Source organism: Rhynchophorus ferrugineus, unplaced genomic scaffold, assembly GCF_030347505.1.
Source record: "Rhynchophorus ferrugineus isolate W39M unplaced genomic scaffold, kcgeb_rfMv2 rfM1, whole genome shotgun sequence".
NCBI lineage: Eukaryota > Metazoa > Arthropoda > Insecta > Coleoptera > Curculionidae > Rhynchophorus > Rhynchophorus ferrugineus.
In genome coordinates, this window is record NW_027472580.1 from 91489234 (window position 1) to 91513740 (window position 24507).

The 24507-nt window shown below is 33.0% G+C and overlaps 1 long non-coding RNA gene across 1 annotated transcript; it reads left to right on the forward strand.

Moving 5' to 3' along the window:
- The first annotated feature begins 23034 nt into the window (after positions 1 to 23034).
- On the forward strand, positions 23035 to 23572 carry LOC143194311 (uncharacterized). Its single transcript, XR_013005289.1, has 3 exons — positions 23035 to 23237; positions 23297 to 23356; positions 23411 to 23572. It is a non-coding gene; the product is annotated as an uncharacterized LOC143194311 (long non-coding RNA).
- The last annotated feature ends 935 nt before the right edge of the window (positions 23573 to 24507 follow it).

A 24507-nucleotide genomic window follows, 5' to 3' on the forward strand; every position in this document is an offset into this window, starting at 1 on the left:
GACACTCGGCAACGCTGTAATCGCCCAACATTGCCATTTGTTCTGGAAAATATAAAAAGTCAATCAAACACAACTTAAAAAAAGCCTCTCACAAAAGCAGCATCAAATCATCATAGATATATCAGAACATAATATGCGTTATTGGTTTCTAATAGACCGAAGATTTAATGGCTGTTTGAACTAGTCCAAAAGAAACTAAAATAACTGGATACGTGTTACATGTGACATATAACATAACACATGCATAGGTGACAAAGTATGTAGGTATTCACAACTAAACATTTGAGTAAGAAAAATTGCCGAGTAAATATTTAGTTTCTGGCAAAAGTCGTCCTACAAAAAGACTATCAAGTATGAAAGAAGCAGCATATTAAAGAGAAAAAAAGAACTGGAATTGAAGTTCAAAGAAATGTATTGATTGTTTGGAAGAAAATATAAGAGTAATTTAATCCAGTGTCTTCCTAGATAAATACCTACTTTTAAATTACTGTAGAGATAAATTGTAAGTTAGTTGGCAATGACTAATAATAATATATTAAAAAATAAAAAAAAATGTTATAGGAACATTGAAATGAATGTACAACGCTTGAATAATAGTTTTTTGATTACCAAGTAGTATGGATATTAGTAGACCGGAAGCTTTTGAGTGGGATAAAATTATTTTCGCCACATTTATTTATGAACGTGGTTTGGATTTCTTGCAGTGGCATTTAGAACTTTCTTACAAGAATTTAACCAAATCATTGATAAGATTTATCTGTGGATATACTGCAAACTAAAAAGTTCCAATAAACATGCCGTGTAAACGTTTTCATTTATTAACCGCAACCATGGGGAATATTCAGGCGGTAATCTCTGTCATGGTACCACTCGATGACGATGCGTAAACGGTCCTTGGTACCTGGAGGGATGGAGGTCAGGTATATTCCTTAACTGTCCGTGAAAGCCGAATTGTTCCTTCTTGTGTAACATTAAAAATGATGATTGAAAATTATTTATCAGATCTATTGAACGTTTTTCAGAATCTATGAAAATTATGGGAAATATGAAACTACTCTATGAGAAATATTAGTCGTATTATTTTGATGTAATTTCTCTCAGTTTGCCTTGCTTTCTTCTGTGTCTTTAACGTTTTCAACACTTGAAAGAATCAATTGAAAATTAGTGGGACATATATATGGGAATAATAATTTGTTTCTGAGTAAAAAGAAGGAAATTACAAGGGATAGTTTAATAATTTGATCTGTTTCAAAATGGTTTTTAACAAATTTCTTGATTTTTGAAATGAGGTACTAGATGTAAATATCCTAGTGAAAAACTTCCACTGTGTCTTTAACTGTCTAATTAAACATCTCCAAGGAAGCGTTAATTGTTCTGCAAAAAATACACTCTCATATTATTTGCGTTTTTGGAACTATACGAATAACTACATTAATTGTTGTTTATAACTTTCCGCATTATTAATTTTACGAGGTTCTAACAGCTCGTAAAACAACGTTGTCATTTCGATCCAATCAAACACACGGTCTAGCATTACAGTGTGTTGTTTTCGGTGCCCATATTGGGATTAACCGTGCGCGTAAAATGTTATGAAAATGGATCTATTTCCACCAAATACATTTCTATCTAATAATAGCTTAATTTTTGCCTTATTTGATAAGATTTGTACATTTCCAAGTATAGTTCAATATTTTTTTTGTTATTTTAGTTGAAATAAATATTCCTACGTTCTGTTAATAAAGCTCCTGTTAAGTTCTGTTAATAATCTCTAACCTTCCAATTGTTAGACCTTTATTTAGTGTAGCTCTTGTGGAATTTATTAATTATAATATTACAAATTTGACAGATTTAACACAGTTTTTCTTAGAAACTCTTTATAAGATTTCATATGGTAACATTATATTTCTAAACTATGCAAAACTGTTATCCTGGATAATAATACATTTAAGAAGATATAAGAATGTTCTTTATTAGTACCGTGTCGCCCTCTGTTGTTCAACTTTGGAGTGCCATCCATATAAATTAAGAATACTAGCTATACAAGTTTGCTGCCATCTGTCGGGTACAAGCCTAAGCTTCGAAAGGCCCCTTAGAAACTGGATCTCTAAAACTGTAGTCGTAAGTTTCCTTACTAGATAGCATAGCAACGATAGGCCTACAGTTTTCTAGATGTTATTATTTATAAAAAATTTACAGCCAAGCAGATTCATAAAATGCTTTTTTATATATTTAAATTTTTTATATATTATTTAGTTTTTTTTTGTTTTGGCATCACAATTTTTATATTAAAAATGTGTCCAGATGTAGCATTCTATAATAATACATTGTAAAGATAATTTCTGTACATTTTAATAAGAATAATAAGTTCATCCAAAGTTTTAAAAAAATATACCAAGAAGGAAATTAAATGGTGGTGTACATGTGTTAAGTGCTAAATTATTTACCATGTTGCCTTCGCCATTTTCCTGAAACTTTTTTTTTCATATGTTAAGATTAAGTTAAGATAGGAGTTTTAGTATTGAGCATACAAAACTCAGATTAATAGTTCAGAATATCCCTTAAATATATATAATACCGCATAAAATATTGTTTTAAATATTTTGGATAGTGTTTGTTTTAACAGTAACTTTACAGTGTAACACAGCATTTTAATATAAAATATATTTCTTTGGGTATATTTTGATAATCTGTAGTCGTTGGTCAAAGAAAACAGTCGTGTTTGGTAGTTATTAAGATTGTAAACTCATAAAGTGATCATTTTGAGAGGAATATTTTCCATATTATAGAGAATTTGAGATCCTAACAGATAATTTCAATTATAACGGTTTTAGTCTCCATCTTTAGTCTTAGCTAATAATTTATATTAAAAATAAACAGTAACTAAACTGGTAATTTAAAAACAAACAGTGATTTTTATTATTTGGAGCGTTTTATTAAGAGCTTTTTGATTTATGATGATATATACTAATTGATATATTCATAGTTTAATTTTGATAATAATAGTGTTTTTTTTTATTACTCTTCGTGAGTCCACAATCTGCCCTATTGGCAATAAGTATTTCTTCTGTTTATATTATATATACATGGCATGTAGAAAATCACTTCATTAAGCAATCGTCTGTACAAAATATTATCTTAATTAATTAGACTTATTCTAATGCTTATTCTAAACTCTACATATGTCCAGTAATCAGATCAGGTGGTGTTAAACGTTTTAGTCTACGCACTTCACTATCACGTCGCATATTTAGCTGATTAGCGAGTACATTGGGATGCACTGACACTCTTTCGAAGTACTTCACATAAACACGTTGGATTACACTCGTTATAGGTTCTAGAGGAATATCGCGTTGTATCACTTTATTTGAAATATAGTACGGAGCATCAACAATGGCACGCAACACCTTATTTTGGAACCGTTGAATGATGGAATAATAGTGTTGAGAATTAAAAGGTCTCTGAACAAATTTGTTTCGAATATATTGTCGAAATGTTTGACTCCATTTCTGGTTTGTCTCCATTTCAACTTCAACGCTTTACTTTATGGAAGACATATATTATTAACTTTGTTATAATTTCTAAAATAATCAACGTCTTACTTATTACCAGATTTCTGTCTGGGTTTTGAAATCACCATTCAACAAAGGACCTAGTGCATAGAGTAGCTATATTCCTGGACAAACAAACTTTTGACCTGGTATGGCATTTGGCGAAACTATTCTATATTGCTGGAGTTATTTTATCGATAGAAAATATAGGGTCTCGCATTAAAAACAATTCTCAATAATTAAACCTATTCTGCTGGAGTTCCTCAGGGTAGTGTTTTGGGATCACTCCTGTATCTCTTTTACCTATCCCAACAACAAAAGAAACAGTACTTGAAACATTTACCGATAACACAGTTATCAGGGCAAGAAATATATATTTGCCTAAGGCTGCAAAAAATAGAAGTCGCAGTCAACAACATCTAAGGTGGTCTACAGACTGCAAAATGCAGCTTACTAGCTCGAAATCTGTCCATATTAGTTTTGTATTGCGGTGAAATGACAAAAACATAATTATTTAACTAACTTAATTATATGCTAAATATCTTGGTATCCATTTTGATGGTAGGTTACATGGGAAACATTATGTTAGACAAAAAGCGGAGTAAATCAGGCTCAAAATCAAGCAACCATATTGATTAGTTGGAAGATACTCCCAACTTGGTTTAAGATCAAAAAGATTACTTCGAATTCTAATTAATTAACGACTTAGTTATTTTTTTAAACATGAAATAAGCTTATTAAAGCACAGCAACATGAAAGCAATACAGGTACAGAACTGGTAGAGTATATAAGTGTAACTTTTAACTTAAGTGGTTTTATTGGGAAATACGTACAGATGTATTCATTCCATACTCATCTTGCTTGTGTATTAGTACAAGTATAACAAAAGTAGCACTAAACTAATTTGTAATTATAGTACTAAGCATATCTAAACTATTATATTTTTTATTATTTTGTGGTCTTAATTTGCATAATTAAATTGTAATTGCAATTTTAATTACTTAATTATATTTTCACCTAAACTCAGCGTTATTATTAATAATATTCCTTATAGTTCCCGAAACCTGAAGGTAATAAAACATCGTTTGGCTATAAAGTTGTCGAGTGAACTTTATCGCCTACACGTGTACGAACCAAGCGTAACGCTGATTTATTTTTAATGGTCGAAATTATTAATTTTATATTATAATCGCCTTATGATGGAACAATTAAATCGAAAAATGTTGCAGCTAAATCTCCGAAAAGTTAGTCTAAATACCAACGGGGAAATTTTAATTAATTTTGCGATATTTTATCCTTAAAACCCTAGGAAATGAACACCGGGGGAATCGAACCGAGTTGCCTGAGGAGCGTTGGGGGGACGGGGGGCCCGACGGCCAAAACTTTTTGTAGATGCGAACGCCCCCTCGAAATTGTTGGAATTTATTAAAAATGGATGATTTCTAATAATCATTTCCGCGGAGTTCTGTTACAAAATTAATTCGCATCCCGGTTTGTTTGGTTATTATATCCGTTGAGTAAAATTGGCGCCACGTATTTGTAATTTAATTCTAATTAATCCATTACCTGTTGATTTGCTTCTCTCATTTGTTTCGAGAATAGAGTAAAATTGGATTGGAAATGGAAAATATACACATAAAAAATGAAGTTTTACAAACAAAAATCAATTAATGTTACTAAATATTACAGGGTATCTAAATGGCAACTGTTTACAGTTATAAAGTTTTACTTGCACTGGGCTTTATTATTATTATGATATGATAATGATATGTTCAAATTAGTTTCCTGACCAGGATTGACTGACAAAATTACCTCAAACCTACGCCAGGTCCAATATTTAAAATAATGATGGCAAGCATATTTGAATTCACTTTATAAATTCTTCTTTTTATTTAGGCAACTTCGCCAAATTGTCATTTTGATATATCAGCAATATATTTTATCAGTGTTTTGTGTGTATTAATTTTAATAATACTAATATTCTAATAAATTAATTAAATGAAATTCAAAATTATTTTCATGGTATCATAGTGCATTTAGATTAGAAACCTTGGATTCTAAACCTATCAGTTTTTGGACATGCTATCCATCGTAATTTGTTTACTTGTTAAACATAATATAATGATAATTGGGTGTAATCTTTAATCAAATTGAACAGCATATATAAATCTATAACTTTAAGATAAAAAATAATTTGTACGAAATAATTTAAATCTCCAGGCTTTGGATTACATACGAGTTTCAACAAAAAATTTAGTAAGTCTTCACAGTTTCCAATTTAATTCTTTTCAGAAGTTACATTTGACCAAATTCTATCAACAGTCAATAGCAATGGCTTGAAAATGTTATCTGATATTTTGAATGAAAATTTATATATTAACATTTTGGTTGAGATGTTCTTAGTCCATATAGGATATTTAATAGTGACTCCGCCATATTGTCATTGTTATATTTTTGGTGTTTCCTCAAGTTATACTCTGTTCAGACCTAGCTATCTAACCCACATATTATTTACAAATTCTATTTAAATATAAATAAATATAATAATAAAGTTGTAAATAAATAATAGTTTAATGTTCGATTAAGTTCAATTTCAGATAATATCAAGCATGTACGGTATATTGAGTTTCCTTTTTACCAACTAGGATCTGAACTGGACCTACAGCTTAATATCGGCTCAGAACCATGGTCCCCGACATTAAGACTATAGACCGACTATGGACTGTCTTACCTAGCCTGGTTACTGGAGTGACAGGGAATATTTTCCTTGTCGGATTTTTCACTCTTGCCTTAACAACAATTACAAACAACACAATAAAAAGACAGTATGTTGGCTTTTTTAACATTATGTTGACTTTAGTTAATATTTATTATGTTTATATTATATACACATGGGATGTAGAAAATTACTTTATAAAGTGATCACCAGTACAAAATAGTATTTTAATTAATTAGTCTTATTGTAAAGCTGATTCTAAAGTCTATATATGTCCAATAATCAGATCGAATGGTGTTACACGTTTTATTAGTCTACGGACTTCACTATCACTTCGGCATATTTAGCTGATTAGCGAGTACGTTGTGATCATATAGCCAATTTGGACCTATGGGATGCACAATATGGTGTTGCACTAAAAATTCAAATCAACTAGTCATCCAATGCTGTCAAAACAATATTCTTCGATTAATTACCAATGCCTATCGCTACGTAACCAATGAAGAACTGCACGATCAAATGGATTTTTGAAGTTACCTAAGATTTCGTCTTAAAACACAAAAGACGATTACTAAATCATACTAACGTGGAGGCAATACAACTACTGGATAGCTCCCAGTATACCAGAAGATTAAACCGAACGAAACCATACGAACTTAAATAAAGTGTAAACCTTTAGTGTAAATTATAGCTTAAGTTACTATAATTTTATAATTGGGGAATACATATTGATGTATTTATCTCGCACTCGTCTTGCTTGTGAATTAATACAACTACAAATGATATGTAGCAATAAATTAATTTATAATTAAGATTGTACTAAGCATATTTAATAAAGATGTTATCAAAAAAAATTAAAGCATTCTGCCCGGCTCTGATTAAAGAACAATTGAACTAACTTCATTGAATAATGTTGTTGGAATTAAATATTCACAAAATCTCAGCGATCACTAAAAAATAAAGGTACAATCGTTGGTTCCTGGGTAAAATTTGTTATTAATACCGGAACCCTTTCATCTAAGGTTAATTTTGAATCATTCACGAAACAATTATCCCGTTTTAACCCTCGCTCTTTAAAAAACAAACCAATTTTAATGTTCAAACTTAATAAAACGTTCATGTCGACGACCGAAGCAAATTTCGAGTTTGAAACAATTTTTTCTCAATGTCTCGCTAATCCACCCCTTATACCCTCATAAAGTCCGCCTTAGGAGAATTACAAATATCTTGATAGCGGACATTTTATTACTGGGGGAGCAGAGAGAGGGGGCCGGCGGTAGCTGTGCAGGCCCCTGGGGTAATTTGACTAAGATATTAATGTATATATCTTGAAAGTTTGCGTCAAGTTTATTGCCGGGCTTCGTTTCGGAGGAAGGGAGTCTGTTTTTTCGTCGCAAAATATTTGCTAGTTCATTCTACATATTCGACAAACACAGTGGAGACGGCGGTGGTGGTGGGAGACGACGAACGGGCTTTTCCGGGGTAGATAATATGACGTAGCAAACGGCACTGTTGGCAGATGGGAGATGTTAAGTGTTGTGTTAAGTATAATAAGCTTTTCAGTAAATTATGAGACATCAGAAAGCTAAAGAAGAGGTTTAATAAGATTAAACCTCTAAGCGTCTCTTAGTATTTCATTAAAATCATCCCCGTTTTGATATACGGGGCGTCGTCGCAAATATTAGCTTCAGTTTCAGTTTGGTGGTTACTTGTGCTTGAGTTAATTGAGGGCATGTCGATAGATCTAGTCAGAGAATTAATTAAATTTTGCCTTGGCTCAAAAGTTCTACAGAGAATGTGGTTCTTCATGACTTAAATCAAACGTTGTTAAAAGTTACACAATTCCAGGGTATTTAGATCCCGCTAGTCCGGTGAACTTTGTATCGCGTAACAGGCAATGAATACCGTGTTACCTTTGCGCTATAATATAATAATGTTTAATAAAAATTAATATGTATATAATAAATTAATATCTTCAGTGAAACATCTTGTGATATACAACATTTTTCGTTTTATTAGCAGACGCAAGAACAAATAAAGCCGACGGTTTGTTGATATGTGAACATTCAGTTGACCATGAGAAAGACATGCATTTCCAGATTCATACCACAAACATTGGATTAGCATTGTGAATTGTTAATCATCATAGCGAAGGCTAGATGAATCGGAAATTAATAAACTCATACAATAAGGATACATCACGTTAGAAAATAGCAAAACACAGTAGAACCAAAATAAAACAACTATACTGGTTAGTCGGAAGATAATCTCAACTTGATCTAAAATCAAAGAGGTTGATCTATAAAACAATTTTAAAGCTAACTTGGACCTATGGGGTGCAAATATGGGGTTGCACTAAAAATTCAAATCAACTAGTCATACAACGCTGTCCGAACAAGATTCTTCGATTGATTACCAATGCCTATCGCTACGTAACCAACGAAGAACTGCACGATGACTTGGAAATTAAGTGTATTTGCAAAGTTATCCAAGATTTCGCCTTGAAATACGAAAGAAGATTACTAAATCATACTAACGCGGAAGCAATACAACTGCTGGACAGAGCGCAGGGTGTCGGGAGATTGAAAGAAACCAAACCATACGAACTTTTATAAAGTGTATACCTTTAGTGTAAACTATAGCTATAAGTAATTATAATTTTATTATTGAGGAGTACTTATTGATGTATTTTCTCGTCTTGCTTGTGAATTAAACCAATTACAAATAAAAACTAGTAATACATATCGTATCTAATAAAAATGTTATAAAAAATTAATAAGGATATATCGAACTTTCTCACCTTAATTTTCACACTGACCATCGGGTTTCTTTCGACTACGTAATCACAATGTAGTGGTTTTATATTTAGAAACATGATGACTATTGAGGCAACCTTCAGTTGTAAATTGTCTTGTGAACAACAAAAAAACTTCAAATCCAAACCAAAACAAACACAAAGAAAAGTAATAGAAACAATATTATTATATACTCAATAAATGAACTCATTTACTATCAAAATACACTAACAGGTAGCGACATTGGAATATTCTGCGAGTTTCTTATATGTTCAGTCTTGTCAATCTTGTGGTCATCATGCGGTCGAATTATATAAAATGATTTGGATCGATCTATCTGACAGTTGTTATTAGTTGCAGCTCTTCTAATGAGGATTCTTTAGATTACATTAAAGAAATTCGGCCTACAATTAATACATTCTAGGTTGTTATAAGATATTGGTGGGTTTGACAAAAATTAGCTTGAAAATGGCATACGCAGCAAAATTTATATACTTATTTTCGCAAAATATCTAGTCTGATATAGCTGGCTCGACGTATACAAAAATATTTGTTGTTTATATTTTTTACCACTGTACCATCTTAGACTAAAAATATATTAAATAACATTAAATGTTCTGGCTATAGTTTAAAATTTGCTTGAAAATTTTTTGTTAGTAGTTTCTTCTTATTTGAACAAACAATGTTCAAAGTTATTTTATGATATTTGTAATTTTGACGTCAATAACAAGGAATACCTATACAAAGCTAAATAAGTTCTCTGATATTTTTCATTACCACTTCTTCGCAACTGTCATCATTGGATCAAAATCCCACATCCCCAAAGTTTCATTCAGTCACTGTCATTTTCTGAGTCACTATACAAGTCAGTACTGTTAATTTCCAATCTATCTAATACTTATTCATGATTTTACTATTTGTCAATTTTTTCTTTGTATCTCTTTCTTTGTTTACTATTGTGTTTCTGATGGAATTTATTCATACCAAAGGTGATATTGTACATATTGCTTCTTTCCACATATACAACAAGTTGCTGATCCTTTCTTCATAGATTTGCATTCGGGAGATATCATTTTATTGGAGTGGCAATTATTGATCCAAGAAGAGAAGTATAGTAAGTATATAGCTTGCATAGCTTCTTTTGGAGGATTAATAAGTAAGTATAATTAATAATATTTTTATATACATGAATAAACTTACCCCAACTTATAACAATAAAACACGCGGTAACGATCATAAATTTATTTGATGCTTAATCCAATCGATTTGGGATTTCTAACATTATCAACCATTTTTTAATGAAAGCGAAATACTTCTTCGAAAGAAAACGATTCTGCATGTCTTTACTATACGCGCATCCGAGTAAACAACACTTCCTATATCGAGAATTCAAAATTTCCCCAAAATATCCTGTAAAGTTAAATATCTGTTTCTCTGTACATAATATTGCAGGCATTTAACAACCAGGCGAATTTTATAGAATAAAATTAGATGGAAAATGCCGTGATGTTAATATGAATTAAGGAACTACGATTGGTAATACAGTCGACATCAAGATGATGTGAGTGCATTCGTATTTTGAACAGACTTTAATGTACCCATTTTTCTAAACAATGGCTTGGGTATAAAGGAGCTAACAAAGGACTAACAAAATTACGGTGACGGATTTTATTTCAAATTCAAGATATGTTAAACCGCGATATGGAATCGCAAATCTCTTTTCAAAACTAATATTATTGTTCGAACTCTGACATGTTATGAAATATAAATGACCCGCCCTGTTATAAAGGCACAATTCAAAATGTGACGTTCCAGACACAAAGAGCCCCGTTGCCGTGAAATGGAAAACCGTTCTGAATATTATTTGACTGAAGCCGAAATTACGAAGTTTCGAAAAGTTTCGCCGACATCCCCCGTCGAAAAATAAACACAACCCCTTGTAACGTATACGTAATAATAAAACTAGAAGCATATACAAGCGTACAAACACACCCGCACATACTGGCAGACATATATAACCATCTAGAACAAACAAATAACAATTTCATATCGAGTATGCGGAGTTGCGAAAGCATCTTTATCGTTTATGCAGTAAATATTTCCGTTTCCTTCCGGGCATTTTCTTATGAAACTCTTTTTACTGCCTTGTTTTTTTTTCTCCTGCTTGTCCTTTTAACATTTTTAATTTGACATTCATCCAATTTGCCAAATGTTGATGTTATGCGATGTTGTTGTTTATGTCAAGAGGTATTTACTTTATATGGTAATATTTGATGGAAGCCAGCTTGGTGGCGCAGTGGTAAAGGCGATGGGACGGTCCTCCTACTGTTGCGATAGCCACGTGTTCGAATCCTGCTGGGGCATGGTCGTAAATTTATGTTTGTGATTGTTTAATATTTGTGAATGTTCTAGGTAAGAGTGTAAAATCCGACAAGGAAAATGATCCCAGTCACGCCAGTAACCAGACTGGGTAAGACCGGATGTCTTCTACGACGATTTCTAAAGTTGGTGACTCGCCAGTCGGCAGGCTTAATGCTGACGACCGTGGTTCGGAGCCCACGTTAAATTTTAGGCCCAGTCCAGATAAACCCATAGTTGGTAAAAGGAAACTTTAAAATATATAAAAACAAAAATAAAAATAAGGTTATTTAATTAAATTTTTTATTTATACTCTCATTATTATACTAATAATTCATGTATTTAATGATTCTTTTATAATATTGTAGCTTAATTAAATAAGACTGATTCGATAGCATAACGAGTATTGAAAAAATAATTTACGCAAATAGTATTACAATAAAGATGACAAAACTCAGTAATTCGAATTTGTTCTTATCTAAAGATAATATTATATATGAAGATGCTCTTCATAAATCGTTCTTAAGAGAAACAATCAGAACTTATTGCTGAAACCATAAAAAAGTTCATGAAATGATGGGTTGAGAAAATGTAAAATGTCATATCAGTCATATTTGTATCATTTTGATACCCCTTTCTGGTAAAACAACAACTTTACTAGAACTTTTTCTTATTGGTCATTTAGGAAGTGTTTTTTTAATTAGAATTATAATGATCATGACAATAGATCTGTTATGATTATTGCAACATTATTTTACATTACTCTAACATTATTTTCCTACGTGGACATTCTCAAGTATTTTCTCCAGCTTTCGTTCCTTTTCAGCAATAACTCACAATTTGCAATCTCATGTAGGCCAGCAATTGAGAATGATTTTTGAAAAACTTGAGCTGCTTCTTTTCGCTTTCGGAAAAATAGCAAACTATGACGAGAATGAGCTTCCGGAATCTCCATTTCCAAAGAGTAAAAAATATCACTGAGTAGATGAATAATGCTACATTTGTATCTAGAATATTCTATGAATTATTAACTGAGTTTCATTTGAAATTTTAGTTTTATTAAACATGTTCCAGAGGTTTGAAAAATAGCTAAAATTATTATGATTCAGAAACCTTCAAAACCACCAAATGAAATAAAATCTTGCCACGAGTAATATTTAAATTATTTGACAAGCTCCTGCTAAATTGGTTAAAACCAATTATAGATAGAGAAATCCATTACCTGCATGTCAGTTTGGTTTTATGAGCAAGCATCCAACAATTGAATAGGTCCATCGAATCACACACATTATTGAAAAGGTTTACCATGAGAAAAGCTTGTTAACCATTCATTGATCAACTAAATACCTCGGCATCCATTTCGTTGGTAGGTTAAATTAAAAATATCATATTAGGTAAAAAGCAGAGCAGATGAGGCTCAAAGTTAACCAAATGCACTGGTTAGTCGAAAGATACTTTCAAGTTGACCTAAAATCTAAGAGATAGCTTTAGAAGTTAATCATAAAGCCACATGGACCTACGGAATAGGTACTTACACCAAGACCTGTGAGAGATTCATTCAAACAAAACTGAGGAAAGACTCTACTGGGATAACACTGGTCTAGGACGCAGACTCAAGAGAACCAAACCATGTGATAATAATATATAAATAATTTAAAGAAATTGGTTTGAAGTTAAATTGGGTGAGATAGCTGATCTATGATATAATATCAATGTTTAAATTTTTATATGAAAACTCGAAAACATTTAAGTTGTTTTCTGCATTTCTGATAAGTATTCTGCATGCCCACACCGGTCCATAGCAACAACTTAGACACCATCTGGAGTAGAGTTTGAAGAATATGAAGTAGAGAATCAATTAGTAGTTGGTGCCGCAGGACTTCGAATTTTTTTACATTGCATCTCATTAGAGTTGGCAATGGGCCTATTTTCCAGATTGATTTCCATGATCTTGATTCATAATTTTTTCAGAGCTACTCGCAGCGTCTTCCACCCAAACGATCGATTTGGCCATATAAATAGTGAAGACATCTTTGTTCATTCGACAGACATGTTAAAACCATTTTAGTATATGTCTCTGAACTGCTACTACACAGACCAAAAACAGATTATTATATAGGACGTCTGATGGAAAAAATACATAATTTAATTGATTTTCTTTGTTTAGCTTGAGGGCTCGAAGCCCTACATAATTTAACATTGTTTGCGGTTCATTTTTGGCCGCCTCCATCACACTAAACTTACTAATTAGAACACCAACAAAAAAACGCCGTGAATTCATTCACTTGATATAGGTTGACGACTGTCTTTTTCGTTTCCAGTAATAAATAATATATTAGCGGTTTCCCCACGGCTCTAATACATTTATAAAAGCCCCCTGAAAAAAAAGCGAAAACCACATAAAACCTTTCGCTTTTAAACTGAATCAATAATCAATAGAAGAAAAAGCTGGATCATTACTGTTTGATAAACCTCTCTTGTGGAAGGCATCGCGGAGAAACGACTGATATACAATCGAGACAATAGCCATAAAAACGCTGACATAAAACGAGAGAAAGAAGCGTAAACGTTATGTGGGATACGTTGGCTTTGTTTAAACGATGCTCGTTTTATAGCTCGATGATGCGTGATGGCCGACCGACACGCACTACATTAAGGTAGGTTCACATCAATCATTGATTTTTGACGTTCGGTCGATGACAGTAGCGCCATACTAATTAGCTTCGACGGGGAGCACGTGAATTTTTACCAATTCCGTGGGGGAAATTGGACGAGGTGAGTGAGCTGGGACTTTATGATCGTTCCTAATAAAGAGCAGACGGAAAAAAGGTCATCGTTAAATATTATGAATTATACCGGGTGACATTTAGTCAATTAATAACCGAGGGTGAGCATCAATACCGACTATTATGTTTGTTACGGATATTAGTACCATTTATTTTTTGTAATCGGCATAAAAAAGGAATATTTTACATTATAATTGATTTTCAATTATTAAAACTTATTTTGAAATATCAAACTGAATTGTTTTATAGTATTCCGACTTTTTATGTATATTTTAAGAAGACAGAGACAGAGTTTAATGGACATGAAACTGGTGAAAAAGCTAGATTATTATCGTATTTTAAGAAGACAGAGACAGATTTATTTGAAATATAAGGAAACGTAATGGTTAATTGGAAGAAAATTATAATTATCAGTACATAATAAATTGCTATTATTTAAGCAAATACTGAAACCTATATGGACATACGGAGTTCAATTATCGGGATGTTCTGCAAAGAGTAACATATACATACAACAAAATATATATTTTTCTGAACAAGATCCTGAGAAGTATTGTGGGCGCACCCAAATACTACAGCACTGACTACTCACATCGAGACCTTCAGATACCTACAGTCAGTCAAGAAATCAAGAGAATTGCAAAGGAACATGAGGAAAGACTCCATTCGTATGAAAATTTTGAAGTATTGCAACTTTTGGATACCACCGGAACAGGACACAGACTCTAAAGAATCAAACCATCTGATCTTGTGTAGTGTTGTGTATTGTGGTGCATATATTTAAAAAATACAGCAGTGACATGTATAAATATTATTTCACCAGAGACTGAGATAAGGCCAATGGGTCCTCCAGGTATTAACTAAATTTATGTTATCATAAAGACAAATTTTTTTGTTCTAAAACATTAAATAAAACGACTTTTTTAGTCAAATTTTACGGATATTTTGTAATATGTATCATTTCAAAGTCATGATAAATTAAAGTTCTATATATAAATAAAGACAGTATGAAAATTTTTAATCATATTTGTTTAGTTGCCCACAAGCAGACAAAGATTATTCGCTATGGAAAGCAACTCGAAGATTTAAAAGACCAATTATTCGAGTACCGCCTATTAAAAATGATCGAAATGAATGGATTCGACGCGACAATGAAAAAGCTGAATTGTTCGCAGAATATTTAGCAAACATTTTTCGGCCTAATGATATAGAATCTACCATGGATACATCTCCTATTTATCAACCCGATGTAGATCCAAATCTAATTTCTCCACTGGAAGTTGCCACTGAAATTGATAACCTCAATCCTAAAAAGGCACCTGGTATAGATGGCATTTCACCTGGATTATTGAAAGAACTGTCACGAAAAGCAATCATCATGTTGACATATATATTTAATGCCTGTTTAAGGCTGAAGCATGTCCCGGAATGCTTTAAAGTTGCACAAATAATTATGCTCAAAAAACCTGACAAACCTGCAGAACAAGTCGAATCTTACAGGCCTATTTCGCTACTACCTGTAATATCAAAGCTATTTGAGAAGCTGATATATAAACGTGTTAAACATTTGGTAACAATACCAGATTTCCAGTTTGGTTTTCGAAATCACCATTCAACTATCGATCAAGTGCACAGAGTAACTGCGGCTATTGAAAGAGCGTTTGAAGAAAAGAAATACTGCCCTGCAATATTCCTGGATGTCTCACAAGCTTTTGATCGGGTTTGGCATTTGGGATTAATCTGTAAGATGAGCAAATTGTTACCGCGTAACTATTGTCAATTGCTGGAGTCATATTTATTCGGAAGAAAATTTAGAGTATCGCACGAAAAGGCATTCTCGACATTTAAAAATATCTCGGCTGGAGTTCCACAAGGTAGCGTCTTAGGACCTCTCCTGTATCTGCTCTACACTGCTGACATTCCAACAACAAAAGAAACACTTCTTGGAACCTTTGCTGATGACACAGTTATTATGGCAAAAGATATATCTCTGCCTAGGGCAATAGAAAAAGTGCAAGTGGCAGTCAACAAAATCTACAAATGGACAAAAGATTGGAAAATTCAACTTAATAGCTCCAAATCTGTCCACGTTAATTTTGCATTAAGGCGAAATAATAAAAACTTAATTATATCACTCAATGGATGCCCGATTCCTCAAGCAGAATCAGCAAAATACCTTGGAATCCATCTTGACGGTAGATTAAATTGGAAGCATCGCGTTAGACAAAAAGCAAAACACATTAGAACCAAAATAAAACAACTATACTGGTTAGTCGGAAGATACTCCCAACTTGATCTAAAATCAAAGAGGTTGATCTATAATACAATTATAAAGCCAATTTGGAACTATGGGGTGCAAATATGGGGTTGCACTAAATATTCAAATCAGTTAGTCATACAGCGCTGTCAAAACAAGATTCTTCGATTGATTACCAATGCCTATTATGTAACCAATGAAGTACTGCACGATGACCTGGAAATCAAATGGATTTGCGAAGTTGTGCAGGATTTCGCCTTGAAAGACGAAAGAAGATTACTAAATCATTCTAACGTGGAAGCAATACAACTGCTGGACAGCGCACAGGATGTCAGGAGACTGAAACGAACAAAACCATACGAACTTGTGTGAACATTTAGTGTGTATTATTAGTGTAAACTATAGCTATAAGTTAATAATTAATAAATAATTATAATTTTATAATTGAGGAATACATACTGATGTATTTTCTCGTACTCGTCTTGCTTGCTAATTAATCCAAGCACATAGGAAAAGTAGTAATAAATTAATTGTAATAATAATAATAATTAAGATTGTACTAAGCGTATCTAATAAAGATGTTATAAAAATTTTTAATCATATTTGTTTAGTTGTGTTATTAATTTTATAAAAAAATTGTAATATATACTTACTAATAGAGAATGAATCAAAATAGCTCGGGTTTAATTGGTCAATAGAAAAATGACGAATTATGAACTGTTTCTCTTTTGAACAATATAATCCTCTTTCAATACAAACAGCAGTAATCAAGTAAATAAAGTGATTTTCAAGATTGCTTGAAAAAAAAGTCATTGCTTGTATATAATGTATATATAACTTTCGAAAATCGTCATCACCATCATCCAGCCGGTTTTTGGACAAAATCATCTTTTTCTCAACCACTACGCTGCTGTTGGAGCGGCAGGTTCAAAATTTAGTCGCTTAGTTCCCATTCTTCTCAAGTCTATTCCATTCCATCCTATTCTTTACCAAACATCGTCAAAGGAGAAAATTGACCACAACCATTCTAGTCTTGAACAATCTTAGTTTCTTATTATCAACGGGGATATACAATGATAATAATATGATAAGGATGAAATACAAATGTTGATTCATTAGTGGTCAATATTTTGGCCTTTTTAAAATTAATTCCCAATTCCTATGGCTGTGAAATACCAACTATATAATGAGTCTGTCTTTAATTGTCAAAAAACAAATAACTTTAGCACAAAGCTGAACGCATATCAGCTAAGCTGAATCGATCTGTTCTGAATGAAAAGTCAAGACAACAATGGGCTGCACATGTTTCATGTAAGCCTTGCAGATATGTTGTGGATGGTGACTTTATTTTCTTTTCTTTTTTTATTGTTTGGAACTATTCTTTAAGTTATATATTATGTCTTATTGTAGGCTGGTATAGAGATGAAAAAAGAGCAACGAAGTTTTGCAGTTCCAAGAATTTGGTGGGAACCAAGTGACCGTCATACAGATTGTTATTTTTGCATTGTAAATCCATTTAAAGGTAAAAATTGAAAAAAAATATCCTGATCTTCCATCGACATCTGCTCCAATATACAATGCAGGAAAATATTTTTATCTGCTCCACCTGTACTGGAAAATAAGCTTTGTCAAGGAAGGCATCCATCACGAAGATGATCTATATCCATACATTCCGAAATTGGTATTGAATCTGTACCCAAACTACCACATCTCATGAACTCTGAAGATCTCAATGACTAAATAAGAGACTAAAATCTTCCAAAAAATAAAGCAGAGTTATTGGTATCGCGATTAGAACAATTAAATTTACTTGATTTTGATGTTTGAATATTCAGCACACTGGAAGCATGATGGTTGATAAGAGAAACTTCTTTTGAATATGATAGGCAAACTAACATTATTAGTAAAACATTTTTATATAAAAATTTTATGTATTTTTATTGAGTTGGTTTTTAGCATTTTTTCATACATAAAATCAAATGCAGCAATAGTTCTTGTTCTTATTCTTATTTCTAGGTATAAAAACAACGAAAATTAGGTACTGTAATAAGAATGCTGTAAACCGGTGTAATTAACAGTTTCTCATAATAACAGGTCAATTGAAAAGTCCCCTGCCTACCATAGCAAAACACATTTTTTTTTGGCAAAATTGTTATTTTTATTCAATATAATGCCCTTCAAGGGTGATACATTGATTATAGCGGCCCTACAACTTTTCGATACCATTTTTGTAGTACGATTTGTCCTTTGCTTCAAAATAGGCCTCAGTTTCGGCGATCACCTCTTCATTTGACGAACATTTCTTCCCAGCAAGCATTCTTTTGACATCTGAGAACAGGAAATAGTCGCTGGGGGCTAGATCTGGAGAGTACGGTGGATGAGGAAACAATTCGAAGCCCAATTCATGAATGTGTGCCATCGTTTTCACTGATTTATGACACGGTGCATTGTCTTGGTGAAGCAGAACTTCCTTTTTCTTTAAATTCGGCCGTTTTTCGGCGATTTCGTCCTTTAAACTGCCCACTAACGCTATGTAATAATCGCTTTTAATGGTCCTTCCTTTTTCCAAATGCGCATCTCAAAACACAGACGTCATAACCTTGCAGCCGACTGTTGCCTTTTCCCACGCTTTGGAGCGGGTTCATCATGTGCAGTCCACTCGGATGACTGTCGATTGGACTTCGGAGTGAAATGATGGAGCCATATTTCGTCCATTGTCGGGATTATTACGCCTGATCATCTTCAAACACTGTTCCGAAACATAAACTAGTCGATGTTTTTGGTAAAATTGAGCTCGCGAGTGGGTGTACTTTGCACAGAGCTTACTCATACCAAGTATTCGTGAATTCGAATTGATTTCATTGAATTTCAATTTACGGTAATTCAAAATGATTTTGTGGATTTTTTTAATGTTTTCATCGGTAACAACCTCTTTTGGTCCACTACGTTGACCGTCTTCGGTGCTCATTTCACCACGTCTAAACTTAGTATACCAATTCTTGATGGTTTATTTTCCTGGGACAGCGTCCGGAAATTCGGCATCAAGCCAAAAACTTGTATTCAACTGTATTTTTTACCTTCAAAAAGCAATATTTTATCAACACAATTCCATTTTATCCATTATTTTCTCAATAATAAAAGTTGTTTCACTCAAAGTTCTATAATTCACAAACTAATGATCAGACACCTGTCAAATTTATACACGCATCTTTTGAAGGTTAGGGCTAACTAAAAGACATAAGGGTTTAATTCTAGTAGCGCCATCTATGTGTCGGGCCGGGGACTTTTCAATTGACTTGTTATGTACTTCAGCAATTATAATTATTACTAAAACCAGACTGATATCAGAAAACAATCTATTTTTTCTCCATTAACAATCCCTCACAACCCGCATGTTCGATGTCTTCCAGCGTAAAACCCCGACAACCAGACGGGGGACCGGTGAGCTCGATCCGCAGAGAGCAAAGGGGGGATGCTCAAAGTGGATTAAATGGCGGCCCAGATTCGGCGGTATCACGTTCGTGTTGGTGAATAATTTTCTAACGATAATTCTGTTTAAACATGGCAGAAGCTGTTTTATAGCTATGTCGTTGTCGTCGAATAGTAAAGGCCGAGAAAAGTGAAATGTGGATAAGTGGGAGGGGGGGACCGGATAGGTACTATAGGCAAAGGTGAAACCGTTATAAAAGGACGAAACTCGAGCGGGGGGACGGGGGGCAGACGAGTTAGGCCGTAGATTTGTTTGGAAATAGTCTCGTCCTACGTTAGCAAAGAACCTTTAGAAATTCGTGATGAGGGTATGCGGCGGACAAAGGAGTAAAAGGGTTCGTTTTAGTTGAAACTTATCGAGTTCTGTATATTTGTTTCTATATCCTGTCCGCGCCCATTCAACTTTTGATATATGAACTGTTATAGGAAGATTTAATACAGTTAAAGGTAGCGTGGATAATAGTTGGAAACTCGGAGATTGAATATACCGAATTCATTATAAATGGAAAGATCGATATTATATATTTCGTCTTAATATGTTTGCTTGGTTATTTGCTTTGGCCGTGTTGATTTATGGTTTCCAGTAGTTCGTTGTTTATTCAGTAATATTAAGATTTTATCAATTAATTTTCCTTATTTGTATATTTATTATACATGGGTAAGAAATCAAACAAGTTTACTATTAGGTCCATTTTTATTTCTCCTAGTAGTTCAATAAGTATTTCCTATGAACTATTATATATATGATATGTAGAAAATTACTTCAGTAAGTGATTTCCTGTCTATATTATAATTTATATTCTATATTCTAAGTTATAACATTTTAATCACAAACACTATTTTAATTTACTTGAAAATTTGAAAAAAAGATGCGACTTGTAGAACGGCGATACAAAGTGACACTGAATGTAAAAACGTGTGTTACGCATTCTTTTATTCCATCTGGAAAGCTTACAGTTATTGTAAAACTATGTTTGAGTATCGCCTGTATCTTTGTCTGACAGTTTCTCTTTGAAGATCGTCGAAATGCCACTGTTTCTAACCAAATTTCCATGATATCTCTCTATGTAATAGTTTTCCAGTGCTTTAGTCTGCGGCTAAGAAACTGAGCTATTACAACTCGCAAACTCGCATTTGGTGGCTTTACACCTTGATCTATGATTCATGCGCCGATAATCCATGGACTAGGGGTGTCTCGAAGCTTGAATGTTTCTTATTTGGGGCGGCTTTAATCTACATTTTGTACCCTTTGAACCTTACGGCATTAGCAGCGATACTTTTGCCCCAACTCCACTAAATTACACTAAAAAATGATTCGAGAAAATGGAAAACGATTGCTAATCCATCTTTTTTTTTTCTTGGTAATTAATTTGATTGATGTTGAACACACAATAGTCGAGCATAACCACTATACTCATATAACAAAAACAAAATTCAAAAAGACAAAAGTTGTTATTTCTAATATTACAAATTTTATATTAAGATATATATAGTGTATCCAAAGTTTTTTTATACATACGCCATCAGTATGTTTAATATATTGCCTGACGCAATTTGTATATTCATTTTACAATCCGACAATATTTTCCTTTTTTCTCTTACTGCTGCGATAGTCGCGGGTTCGAATCCTGCTTGGGCATGGTCGTCAATTTGTATTTGTGATTGTTAAATATTTGTGATAGTCCTAGGCAAGAGTTTAAAACCCGACAAGCACGCTGTCACACGTAACCAGACTGGGTAAGATCGGATGTTTTCTAGGATGATTTATAAGTTGGTTACTCGTCAATCGGTAGGCTTAATGCCGAGGGCCGTGGTTCGGAGCCCACGTTAAAGAGTAAGTCCAGTCAAGAAAAGCACTCCTTGATAAAGGAGACTTGTAGAACGGCGATACAAAGTGACACTGAATGTAAAAACGTGTGTTACGCATTCTTTTATTCCACATGGAGAGCTTACAGTTATTGTAAAACTATGTTTGAGTATCGCCTGTATCTTTGTCCGATAGTTTCCCTTTGAAGATCTTCGAAATGGCACTGTTTCTAGCCAAATTTCCAAATCTCTTTATGTAATAGTTTTCCAGTGCTTTAGTCTACGGCTAAGAAACTGAGCTATTACAATTCGCATTTGGTGGCTTTACACCTTGATCTGTGATTCATGTGCCGAGAATCCATGGACTAGGGGTGTTTCTCGAAGCTTGAATGTTTCTTATTTGGGGCGGCTTTAATCTACATTTTGTACCCTTTGAACCTTACGGCATTAGCAGCGATACTTTTGCCCCAACTCCACTAAATTACACTAAAAAATGATTCGAGAAAATGGAAAACGATTACTAATCCAACATCTTTTTTTCTTGCTTTTTTTCTCCTAGTAGTCGAACATAACCACTATACTCATATAACAAAAACAAAATTCAAAAAGACAAAAGTTGTTATTTCTAATATTACAAATTTTATATTAAGATATATATAGTGTATCCAAAGTTTTTTTATACATACGCCATCAGTATGTTTAATATATTGCCTGACGCAATTTGTACATTCATTTTACAATCCGACAATATTTTCCTTTTTTCTCTTACTGCTGCGATAGTCGCGGGTTCGAATCCCGCTTGGGCATGGTCGTCAATTTGTGTTTGTGATTGTTTAATATTTGTGATAGTCCTAGGCAAGAGTTTAAAACCCGACAAGCACGCTGTCACACGTAACCAGACTGGGTAAGATCGGATGTTTTCTAGGATGATTTATAAGTTGGTTACTCGCCAGTCGATAGGTTTAATGCCGAGGACCGTGGTTCGGAGCCCACGTTAAAGAGTAAGTCCAGTCAAGAAAAGCACTCGTTGGTGTAAAGAAGACTTTAAAATATAAAAAAAAATACCGACAGAACCTTGAACAGTAATGAGATAACGGTGGCTACCACTTGCCTATAAAATTCGTTAGAGGGGATAACAATGGAAACAAGTAATTACGGTGCGTATATAATTAATATATGATAATTGTAGGAAATCTTTTTGTAGAGTATAAAAGACGTACGTGCATAGATATGTGTGTAATTGTTCAGAATATATAAGAGAAATTGTTAAAATGTGCTAGGAGGGAAAGAATACTAACTGTTTTGCAGATACGGCAAATATATTATGAGAATGCAGTGATTACATCTAGTTCTATCAAGAAAGATGTATACATCTAGTAACAGAAAAAACTGAGGAGAAATACAGTGATATCAGTTCTATCTACAGTAAGTGTTTTTATAAGGTAATATTATACCGGAGAATACAAGAAATAAGTGAAAAAGGTAAATATGATCTCTAATGAAAATAAAATATATTACTTGGATATAAAATTGTTAATTAGGTGGATTGGGCCTCCAGGTGATACAACTACAAATGCGAATAGAACTCTAACTCATGGGTGGTATGGAATACAATTCAATGTAAATGTATATTTGATAACCGTATTTTTATTTAGGATATAATTTTGCCGTATGTCAAAGACAAAGTAAACTAAAACTCAGAGTTGATACGGCAACATTGCGACGTTTCGACCTCACAAATTTAGATAACGTATGTACAAAATAACTTTGGATGGACTATATCTATTTATTATTACATATTCTGTTTACTAATTTTTCCTGCATTTCTTAACAAATTTTTAATCATATATATATATATATATATATATATATATATATATGTATATATATATATACATTCCAGTTTTACAGTTAGATTTGTTGTTACACCAGTCATTCAGAGTAAATAGTTGCTATCAAGCTTATTATATCAATGGCCAAAGGTTATATGGTATCGCGAAGGTTAAGCTGCAGCGATGTATTAATGCGATTTTGCAGAAAGTTCGTTACTAAATTATAACTGTACCTTAGAACCCAATCAAAACTAACTGTAGTTGATTCTTCTTCGAACAAAAATCCACAGAGTAATTGATATATAAAGGAAAACAGTCGAGTGCAGGCATTCTGAAATGATATTGCAGATTTAACAAGCAAATAAGTCCTATTATAGCTGTAAAGATGAAGTAATTCTTTATAGGGTATACTGTTGCTTAGTTCAAAAAGGTTATGTTAAGGTTAACAGGAAATCAAGACATTTTGTATTCATAATTTATTGACCAGTATTTACTGTACAACCTAAGAATAAGAATGTGTGCTAACAAAAATCGTTTTCTGTTTGTTTATAATATGTAATGATGTTCAATAGAGGTTGGGTTTTTCGTTAGCTGTTAACGTATCATTACATGAAAATATCCAAAAGCCTTTGAAAACCGTCGTGGGGTATAATATGTAGAATTGCAATTTTGTGTAATAAATTATAAATGTATTAAGAAAAAACAACAAGGAAAAGGCTCAAACTAGAGAAACAATAATGCTCATTAATTTTTTCGTGCGCCTGTTTTATTACTTTTTAACAAGGTTTTTTAACAATTTTGTCCGAAACGGCCATCCTGTAGATTTTGCTAATTCTAAAGAAGCAAGAACAGCTCGATTACCTGGAAGAATATCAGAAAATGTTGAAAAATGCCTGAAACTAGGACAAGGCTCTGTTTAT